Here is a 12,038-nt window from a genome sequence, read left to right as displayed (position 1 = left end):
AGGGAGTTCTACGTGGAGTATTTTGAGAAACCTCCATACTACTTTCCGAAGTGTTTGAACAAGTTTACACTCCCACCAACAATGCAGTAAGGTTCCCTTCTGTCCACATCCCCTCCAGAATCTGCTGTTATTAGAGTTCTTGAGTATAGCCATTCTAACTGGAGTGAGGTGGTATATGAATGTTGTTTTGATTTGCATTTCTTTTATGGCTAGAGAGGTTGACCATATCTTCATGTGTCTATTGGCCATCCTTCCTTCCTCTTTAGAGAAGATTCTCTTTAAGCTTTTAGCCCATTTATTTATTGGGCAGTTGTCTCTTTGAAGATTTGTTGTTGGGGGGTTTAATTTTTTTGAGTTCCAGGTATATTGTAGATATGAGAACCTTGTGTGTTGTATGCCTAATTAAGATTTTCTCCCAATCCGTGGGCTTTCTATTGATCTGGCTAACTAGGTCCTTTACCATCCAGAATCTCTGAAATTTCATGCAATTACATTTGTCCACACTTTCTTTGATTTGTTGTGTTTCTGGGTCTCTATTAAGAAAATTTCAGCCTGTGCCAAAGAGACGTAGGATTTCTCCTATTCCATCCTGTAATGTTTTCAGATTGTCTGCTTTGTCATCCAGGTCTTTGATCCAATTGGAGTTGATTCAGGTTCAGTGTGGTATATAAGGATCTAGCTTTAGTTTTCTATAAGTAGTTAACCACTTTTGCCAGCACCATTTACTGAAGAAGCAGTCTTTCTTCCATTGTATTTTGTTAGCTCCCTTATCGAATATTAGAAGGCTATGGGTCTGTAGGTTCATTTCTGGGTTTTCAGTTCTGTTCCATTGGTCCTGAGGTCTGTTCTTGTGCCAGTACCAAGCTATTTAGATTCCTATTGCTTTGTAGTAGCGTTTGAAATTTGGCATTGATATTCCTCCAGCACTGTTCCTTCTATTGAGGATTGTTTTTCTATTTGGGGTATTTATTGTTCCCTATGAATTATTGGATTGCTTCTTCTATTTCCTTGAAGAATGAGGTTGGAATATTGATAGGTATCGCATTGAATTTGTAGATAGCCTTGGGAAGGATTGCCATTTTCAAGATGTTGATTTTTCCATTCCAGGAAGATGGGAGTTTTTGCCATTTTCTAAGATCTGTTTTGATTTCATTTTTCATGTTTTTAAAGTTTTCATCATAGAAGTCCTTCAGTTTTTTGGTTAAGTTATTTTATTTTTTGTAGGGATATTACGAATGGAGTTGTTCTCCTAATTTCAGCAACACTTTTCTCATTGTTGGCATACAGAAAAGCCATTGATTTTTGAGGTTTAATTTTATACCCTGCTACTTTGCCAAAGTTTTGAATCACCTTGAGTAACTTGGGAATGGAGTCTATGGGATTCTCTAACTACAAGATCATGACATCTGCAAAGAGGGAGAGTTTTACTTCTTCTTTCCCTACTTGGATCCCCTTTAGGTTTGCATATTGTCTTATTGCTGTAGCTAGGCATTCTAATACTAGATTGAAGAGAAGTAAAGAGCTTGGACATTCATGTCTCATTCCTGAGTTAAGAGGAAATGGCTTTAGTTTTTCACCATTAAGTATAATGCTGGCTGTAGGTTTATCATATACAGCCTTTATTGTATTGAGGAATGTTCCATGGATTCCTAATTTTTCCAGAACCTTCATCATAAAGGGGCGTTGTATCTTGTCACATGCCTTTTTGGCATCTATTGAGATAACCATGTGGTTCTTATACTTGCTCCTGTTCATGTGATGAATAATATTAATTGATTTGCATATATTGATTCAGCTTTGCATCCCTGAAATGTATCCTGTTAGATGATGAATTGTTTGAATGAATTGTTGAAGTCAATTGGCCAAAATTTTGTTGAGAAGTTTTGCATCAATATTCATCAAAGAAATGTGTCTATAGTTCTCTTTCTGTGATGAGTCCATGTCTGGTTTGGGGATGAGGGTTATTATGGCTTCATAGAATGAATTCGGTAGTGAACTTTCTCTTTTAATTGAAGAGTTGAAGTAGTATTGGTGTGAGCTGTGTTTTGAAGGCCTTATGGAATTCTGCTGTAAAGCCATCTGGTCCTCGGCTTTTCTTAGATGGGACGTGTGTTATTGCTGTTTCTATTTCAATGCTTGTTATGGGCCTGTTAAGATGGTTTAACTCATCCTAGTTTAGTTTTGTCATGTCAATATTTGCTAGGAAAAGGTCCATTTCTGCCAAGTTCTCAAACTTATTAACATAAAGTTTTGAGAAGTATTCCTTTATAATATTTTGAATCTTGGATGTTTCTGTGGTGATGTTTCCATTCTCATCTCTCAGTTTATTTATTTGGGTTTGTTCTCTTCTTTTTCTGATAAGATTTGCTAAGATTGTCCATTTTGTTAATTTTTTCGAAGTAACAACTCTTTGTTGATTCTTTCTATATATATATTTTTTTGGATTATAATTCATTTAATTCTGATTTAATTTTAATTATTTCTTACCATCTACTGGATTGGGGATTATCTTGCTGCTCTTTTTCAATGAGGCTCAGATGTCTTATCAAATGGTTGGTTTCATATCTCTCTAATTTGTAGAGGTAGGAACTCAGAGCTATAAACTTCCCCCTGAGTACTGGCTTTGCTGTGTGCCAGAGGAGCAGGAAATTCCTTTGTTCATTTTTGTTGAATATCATGAACCTTTGAATTTCCTCCATGAGTTACAGGACATTCTTTGATGGATTTTGGTGTTGAGATCTAATTTTATTCCCTTGTGGTCTGAGTGAATGCAAGGTATAACTTCAATGTTTTTGAATTGGGACAAGTTTGCTATGTGACCTATAATGTGGTCTATTTCAGAAAACATTCCATGTGCTGCTGACAAGAACATGTACTTTGATGCTAATGGCTGAAATATTCGGTAGATGTCTGTGAAATCTTGATTAGCTATGCAGTTGTTTAGATCTGTGCTTTCTCTGTTGAGATTTTGTCTAGTTGATCTATCTAGTGCAAAAAATGGTGTGTTAAATTCCCCATCAATTAATGTCTTTGGATCTCTGTGGGATTTGAGGGAAAGTAGTGTTTCTTGGATTAATGTGGGTCCTCCCATATTTGGCGAATAGATATTTAGAATTGTAATATCCTCCTGAAGGAGAGATCCCTTAATTAGTATGGAGCGACCTTCTTTACCTCTTCTCAAGAATTTTAATTTGAAGTCTATTTTATCTGATATTAGGTTTGCAACTCCCGCCTGTTTACAGGGGCAGTTTGCTTGGTAGATTTTGTTCTAGCCTTTCACATTGAAAATGTTTGTTTTTATGAGCAAGATGTGACTCCTGAAAGCAGTAGATAGAAGGATCTTGCTTTTTAATCCAACTAGATAGTCTATGTCGCTTAATTGGAGAGTTAAGACCATTAATGTTGAGAGATAAGACTGAGAGGTATTTGGGAGTTCCTGCCATGTTATCCACCTTCTTGGGGCTGAGGTAACTGGGTTCTTCCTGAGGTTATTGGATTCTCAGTTTGTGTGCAATTTCTTGGCCTTTATTGAGGTCTTGTTGGTTTTCTATGTGTAGGACGCCTTTAAGAATGTTTTGTAGGTCTGGTTTGGTGGAGATATAGTGTTTCAAGTTTTATTTCCTATGGAGGTTTTTATTTGACCTTCAGTTATGGAGAGTTTATCTGGGTACAGAATTCTTGGTTGATAGTTGTTTGTCTTTAATGCATGGCATACATCATTCTAGGCTCTTTTTGCTATGATTGTCTCTGCTGAGAAATCTGAGGTGATTCTAATTGGTTTCCCTTTATAGGTGATTGATCTTTTCTCCTTGACAGCTTTAAGGATCTTTTCCTTGGCCTGAATTGATCCTGTGTGGATTTTAATGTGACAGTGGGATGTCCTATTCTGGTCCGGTCTATTTGGAGTTCAAATACCTTCTTGTATCCGAATAGGCCTATCTTTTTACATGTTTGGGAAGTTCTCTGCTATGATCCTGTTAAACAAATTTCATAGACCATTAACTTCTGTCTCTGGGTTCTCCTCTACAGCCATTATCCTCAGATTAGGCCTTCTGATGGTGTCTTCCAAGTGTTGAATATATCTATCATATTTCTTGGATTTGTCTTGGATGGATGTATTTTCTTTCTCTATAATATCTAGGCTGTCTTTAATCCTGAGATTCGATATACTGCATGGTGTAACCTACTATCAAGACTTTATACTTTGTTTTTTATTAATTTTTCTTCTAGTTGGTAGGCTTTCATGGCTTCAAATTCTTTTTTGGAGCATTGTTTTATATCTTGTATGAACTTCTTTAATTCCTTAATTTGGTTTTGTGTTTATTCTCAAATCGCTTAGTTGATTGGTTATTCCCATTCCTTCTTTTGGGTTCCATCCAGCATTCCCATTGTGGTCTCCCTGACTTCTTTCAGTTCTCTGTTTATGGATTCCATGAATGCCTTTAGTGATCTTTCTGCATTCTAATCCAGCTCTCTCAATTCCTGTATTAGCCTTTGCTTAGCTTCTTCACATTCATGCAGTTCCTGTAGTTCTCATTGATTGATCTCAGTCTTCTCACAACATTCCTTTATTTCTCTTTGAGTGTTCTCAAGCTGCTCATGCTATTCCTGCATCAATCGTTGAGTAGCTTCCTCACGTTCATGATATTCTTGTATTAACCTTTGTTTTGCCTCCTCTCTCTCCCTATCACTCTCATTCAGAGTCCTTTGCAGGTTTTCAATATTTTCATTTACCATGTTTACCAGTAATGTTTGTAGTGCTTTTTGGGAACTCTCCTCTGGATTATTCATTATCTTTTCTGTCCCCTGATTATCATGAGTGGGATTTGAGATACCCGGACTTGCTGTTTTTCTTGTGTTTTTCCCAGTTGCTCTGCTCATTTGAGATGACAGTAACACCAGTTTTGTGCTAGCACAGTATTTTAAGGCAAGCATCAACCAAAGTCTGTAGTTGCAAAGTCAAAAATCAGCAAAAATCTAGTTCAACAGATATACCTATTCAACACCAAACAACTATGTATTAATGGGCTACGAACCGCAAAGAAGAATTTGGCAAACAGAAATTATTAAGTTAAGGAGAGATATGGGTAAAAATAAGCATACAGGGATGTGGAAAGGCTGTGGGAGAGTTAACTTAACTCAATCCTAATCTCAAAGCGATAAATAGGTTGGATAGAATGATAGTAGAGAGACAGAAAATAAGAAGAAAGAGAAAGAAAAAAGACAAGAAAAAATAGAAAAACAAAAATTAAAAATTAAGAAAACCAACACTTAAAAATTAGGCAAATTTTAAAACGTAATATTCACAAAAGAACGTGGATAGAATAAGAGAAGGGGATGGATAAAAAGGAGATGTGAAAAACTTAAAAATAAAAATGCTTAAAATATTATATAGGTATAAAGAGGTAGTACTGCTATTAAGGAATTTAAGTCTAATAGTTTTTAAATTAAGTAATAATTTCTGGATTAAGCCTGTACACAATGGAGTAAGGTCTAATAATCAACTGTTGGCATAACTGAGGATGAGCAGAACACAAATTATGTCATGCAAAGAAGAATGAAAAAGAAGAAAAATTAAAAAGAATGAGAAGGAAAGGAAAAAGGATCACAGGGTCAGTAGAGCTAAACAAAAAAAAAAATTAAGAAAAAAAAGTACACACATATATACCTCTAAAATAAAAATTATAATAGGAAGAAAAAAGTTAATAGAAAACAAAAATATTAAAAGTTAAAAATTAAAAATTAAAAAAAAAACTTTTAGAAAAATATTTTTTTATAAAAGGTACAAAAAAAAGAGTTCTTAGATTTTTTTTTTTGGGGGGGATGGGAAGATCCTGTATCTCACTGTGTCCTTAACCTGTCTCTTGTTGGAGTCTCTGGTCTGCTTGTGGTTTTTGATTTTCCTGTGGCTTGAATGGTTTCTTAAGTCAGTTTGAGCAGGCAGAAAAATCACAGCAGATGATTCTTGACCACATGGGAAGCTCTGGGTAGGGTCCCAACCATCGAACCTCATTCTCCTCACAGGACAGTTGTGAGGAAAAAAGGGATTTATACAGAGGGATCTCAGGAGCATGGCTAGGCACAGAGGGAGCAGCTTTCAGAGAAGGTTCTCGGCAATTCTGTGAGCAAATGACAGGAAGATACCTGGAAAGGGCTCAGGTTGTCCCTGCTCTTAATTGTGCAACAGATATGGGATTATCAAACAAAACATGGCTGTCTTTCATCATCACCCTATCCCCATGAGGAAAAGGATCCTTCACTGTGTTGAGTTTTGCAGCTGGCGAAACCAAGGCACAGAGAAGCCAGGTGACCTATTTATGACTTCAGCTTCACAGGAAGCTCTGCCTGACTTCGCTACCATGCTGCCTAGGACAATGGGTGCTATTCAGTCCACTTCTTGTGTTAGGAAGTTCACTTCTTGTCAGTCTTGGGGCTGGAAATCTAGGCCTGGGCGCTGTTCCCGAGAGTCTCACCAAAAGGCTAGTGCTCTACCACTTGAGTCCACAGCACTACTTCTGATTTTCTGGTGGTTCTTTGGAGATAAGAGTGTCACAGACGTTCCTGCCTGGGCTGGTTATGAACCATGATCCTCATATTTCAGCCTCCTGTGTAGTTAGGATTAGAATTCTGAGTTACCGCACCCAACTTAATTGTAATTCTGACTTTTTTCTCTCTCTTTCCCAAGACCTGGTTGAATGGGTGCTAGAAGAGGCCGCCCAGCATCCCCATGTGGATGGAACCCAAGGTGGCCCTCTCATTCTGGAGATGGGTTGTGGGTCAGTAGCTGACTCGCTAGCTTTTTGAAACAGATTCATGAGATAAGCCCTTCTGTTCCCTGTCTAGACGGTGACAGTTATTCATTGTCCATCCAGCCTTACTAGACTTATTGTATTGTATTGCTTTCTACATCATTTTCTAACACCTCGTCAAAATTATGATATATAGTTACGGAATGAAAATGTAATGCCATCTTAAGAAAGTTATTTAGGGCTCTGGGAATTTGGCTTCATGGTATGGTGATTGCCTAGCAGCCATGAAACCCTGGGTTCATTCCTTAGTAACACATTTAAAAAAAAAAAAAACAAAAAAACACTGGAAGTGGTGCTGTGCCTCAAGCGGTAGAGTGCTAGCCTTGAGCTAGAAAAAAAAGCTCAGGAAAATTCCCTATCCCTGAGTTTAAACCCTTCGACTGGCAAAAAGAACAAAACGAAACAAAAAACATTTAGTTAGTAAATGCAAAATAAAGACCCCATACTTGGAATATATAATTGCTTCTTCCATACTGACACCTGACAACAGTTCCTAATTTATGTACTTTACTTATGTTAGGATACAGTGTTAAAAAAGTTTTGTTCAATAAGTCACAGCTATTAATGCCAGGAATGTGCTTAGATGTCAGGTAAAGTTTAATTCTGGAAATTCAATGATTCCAGGATATGTGTCGTCACTGCTAATCACAAAGAGAAGGGTAGGCTAAGTGTGATTTTGAAATCTTTTTGGTGAGTTATGGCACCAAAAAGTCAGAAGCTAATTAATAGTTGTGAAAGAAAATAAAGAATAAATCCAGATAGAAGGAATAAATGATAGTAATTAAGGTATACCAGAAACTGTTCTATAGAACCATTTTTGGTTATTGTAGAACTTGTTGCCAACTAGGCTTTTCCTCATTGGCTTTAGCATTCTAAATCTCTTAGCCTAGCTCTTAGTCTCTGTGTGATAAATGTATCTCCTTCTATGCTATTCTTTCATACCTTATCTCTTTTGTTTTCAAAAAATCTCATTCTTTCTATATTTCTCTATGAACATTTCCTGATACTAAATACATCTATACAGATGGCAGAGGATGCTAATGTAAGGGTCCCAAAGCTCATCAGTCATTAATGTAACAAAATGGAAAAGGAGGATATATTTCTTGCTACTTCAATTTTTCTGAAATGCTGCAATGTCATCATTTGGTTAAAATTTCCATTCTTTTTCTACACAGTGTCATTCTGTGCTCATAAATGCAAATATGAGCCAGGTGCTGGTGGTCTACACCTGTAATCCTACCTACTAAGGAGGTTGTGACCAGAAGATTGTGGTTCAAAGCCAGCTTTGTCAGGAAAGTCCATGAGACCTTAACCTTCAATTAATCACCAGAAACCAGGATGTGGTGCTGTAGCTAATCACCCAGGAACAGAGTTCAAGCCCCACAAGAACAAAAGTGGTGAAATATGACTTTAAGTTTCTCCAAAATGAATGGCAAGATCAATAATCTTCCCAACGAAAAAAAAATAATTCCAAAATGATTCAGTGCACCTACTTTGGCTGAGTTATTTTATAGATCCTTTGCTGGATATATTCTCCAAAAACAAATTGTTTAACTAAGGATACAGGTGGACCCATTGTAACAATGAGATGTACAAGTCATTATCTCGAAAAAAGAACTTTACAACTTTGGTGGGTGGGGAGGACCGGATGGGGGAGGGGGGTATATGGGAAGGAATGGGAAGGGGAAACAAAGAGGAGGCAACAATGATTGATAAGAAATGTGTTATCTTGCCCATGTAATTGTAACTCCTCTGTACGGTATGCCCACAAAAATAAGAAAGAAAAAATGGTCAAATATTAGCTTTACAATAAACTTCATCTAATATTTCTCATTTGAAAAGAGAAGACTGTACAGTTGATGACACTTGACTTTCTTACTATCTTAGTTCAAAGCTAACCCAGGCAGGAGAGTCTGTCAAACTCCTATCTGTAATTACACAGCAAAAAATCGAGAAGTGGAGTTTTGGTTCAAGCAGTAGAGTACTAGATTTGGGGGCTGGTGGGCAGGAAGAAAAACTGTTCAGGGACAGGGTCCAGCCTCAGGGTTCAAGCCCCAGAACCAACATAAACTAAACAAAAAAGCAAACAAAAAAAACAGATATTTCATTGGGACCCTCCTTAAAGGACTACTGGTGTGAGAAATGGCTCCTTTTGCTGATCATACGCACTGGATGCTCTTTTGGAATCCTTATTGCTCTGGAGAACTCAGGACCAAAATAAAGGAATTGATAATTGACTCCTACAATAAGAGAATCATGTCAGGAGTGAAATATCCATCCATAAAACACTTTAAAACCTCCATGTCTTTGTTTCTTTGCAGTAGAATTTTTTTGGGGGGTCCAGTCGTGGGCCTGAACTCTGGGCCTCGGCGCTTTACCTCAGGTTTCAACTCAAGGCTAGTGCTCTACCACTTGAGCCATAGCACCACTTCTGGCTTATTTTTGCTTATGTGGTGCTGAGGAATCGAACCTAGGGCCTCAGGAATGCAAGGTAAGTTCTCTACCACTGAGCCACCTTCCTAGCCCCTGCAGTAGAACATATTGAAAACAACGTTATTTCCTTTTGTTCTATGCTGGCCATCAAATGGCACATTATTTATTTTTGTAATTCTCTCAACTAGAAGTTTACAGAAAAATTATATACGAGTAAAAACACACTAGACAAAGTCAAGGACAGAATTTTCTTCAAGACTTCGGATTCCCTTCTTTTACACTAAAAAGGAAAGCACAAGTTAACTTGAACTTTGTAAATCCTCTATGTTTCATTCCTCTCCTGGGATCAGTTTCCACATCCAGTAACAGTTACTTCCAGGAACAATCTATGGTGCTGCTTGAGGTACAGTGAATGATTTCTGCTTCAATGAAATTACACAAGGATATCTTTGGACCTGATGTAACACGAGTTTCAGAGACAACTTAGTAAAGAGAAAATGTGAAATTTATATTGCTTATAAATACATTATCCATGAGTATATTGAGTTCAAACTTTGTAAATTCTCTGTAAATTAAGGTGAATTTTAAAGGGGAAGAAGTTTCTCAGATCATTTCTTTTTTGTGAGTGTATGTGCTGCGTATTATTTCCCAAGTGTACATGAATTTGTTAACTTATGTTAACTATAGCAATAATAAGAGAAAGAGAAATTCTGTGTTTAAGTATAAGGGTTCAATACACTGTAGAAGACTCTACGAATAAGACCACGTTGAAACAATAAAGCCAAGTCCAGTATGTAGATTTATGAGAGTGATATAGAGAAAGCATTACTCCTACATGGAACAGGAAGTATGAGGCCACTCCCTTTCTAAATCATGCTTGCTAATGACACAACTTTGTAGAAAGTAGAATGGAAGAATAATTCTGTTTTCAATGCAAGTCAGATATAACAGCATGGACTTAATTGGGGAAAAAAAGTCCATCTTGTGAGAGCAGGGATTATACTAGCTATGAACTGGTGGATAAGATCACATTTTTTCTTTCCTTTACTTATATATTGTTTTTTGGTGGTGGTCTTGGAACTTGAACTCGGAGCCTGGGCACTGACCCTCTGCTATTCAGCTCAAGGCTAGTGCTCTACCACTTGAGCCTCAGTGCCGCTTCCAGTTTTCTTGAAGTAAATTGGAGTAAAGAGTCTCCAGGACTTTCCTACCTGGGCTGGATTTGAACTCCAATCCTCAGATCTCACCACCACCCAGCTTAGGATCACATTTCTAACAGTGTACACTCAGCATATGTAATGTGTATGTTCATCTATCTTTATATGAATTCTTGAGTTAAAAATCTGGGCTACAGCTTAGACTTTACACTCACAACAATCTTTGTAGTTTAAAAGTTGATTCCAATGGATAAATAAAACCTAAGAATGTAAAGGAGTCTGGGGAGTTCAGTTTGCATCCTGCCTGTGCAGAACAGTCTTTGAGAAACTATAATTAACCAGCCAAAAGATGGTTTGGAAGCATGGCTCAAGTATTGGAATACCAGTCATGAGCAAGATTACTGAATAAGATTTTGACGCTTTTGCATACATACATACAATCATACACATATATACAGAGACACTTATATGTGCACACACAAATACAAATATGAAGCAACTCTCAGAATATGTAGAAAAGTTAGAAAACAATAGAAAATATGTCCTGAGTAAGACTAGAATCAAGTGATAATTTGTAAAATTAAAAAATCCTTAAGCAAACATTCTTCAAAAAAGTGTGAGAAAATTACATAGCTAGGGATCGGGATAGTAAGAGATTCAAGTAATCAATATTAAAGGGATTAGATCCATGGAGGAATGAATCAGAGACCCCGCAGGTGCATTTGAAAATGTTCATATCCTGTGTCAAATGTTAGAACATCTTCGAAGATAGTACATGAACAGTCTGAGAAGTTTAGTGGATAATATAACTGGAGAAGTTCAGAATTGCTAGTCTGTATCTAGATTAAATAAACCAAGAAGGGTCTGGGAAGGTGGCTCAGTGGTAGAGTGCTTGCGTTGCATACATGAAGCCCTGGGTTTCATTCCTCAGCACTACATAAGCCAAAAGAAAAAAGCCGGAATTGGCTCTGTGGATCAAGGGTTAGAGACCTAGCCTTGAGCTGAAGAGCTGAGGGACAGCACCCAGTCCCAGAGTTCAGGCCCCATGACCGGACCCAAAAATAAATAAATAAATAAATAAACAAATAAGTAAAAAAAAATATATATATATATATATATATATATACATATATATATATATATATATATATATATATATATATATATATATATATATAAATAAACCAAGAAACTATGGTGGGGCAATGTGATACAAGCCTTCAATTCTAGCACTCAGACTGACAGGAGATTAGAGACTGGAATTACATAGTGATACCTTCCCTGGACCAGGTAGTATAATTTTGTCTTATTAAAAGATACCAAACCAGAAAGGAATACGCAGTTGGAAGTTTGGGCTAATTTTGTCATTATGTTTTGAGAAGTCGTTTCCTATTGAAATGCAACTCATTTATAATCCTCAGTTCTGCTTTTAAATGCTCTCTTCATTACAGAACATTCCTAGATGCAAAATGGCTCATGATTTCCATGCAAAATTAGAAAAAGTAAGTAATCATCATTCTGTTAGATTCCAAGGAAAGGATGAAGGATTACAAAAGCTTAAGCCTGGAGGAATAGCAAAGTTTATATAATGTAGGACTTGATAGATCTTTCTAAATTAGAGATTAGACTTCAAATAAAT

This window comes from Dipodomys merriami, unplaced genomic scaffold, assembly GCF_024711535.1.
Source record: "Dipodomys merriami isolate MVZ:Mamm:240054 unplaced genomic scaffold, mDipMer1.0.p SCAF_404, whole genome shotgun sequence".
In the NCBI taxonomy this organism is placed as follows: domain Eukaryota; kingdom Metazoa; phylum Chordata; class Mammalia; order Rodentia; family Heteromyidae; genus Dipodomys; species Dipodomys merriami.
This window is presented reverse-complemented; position numbering follows the sequence as displayed.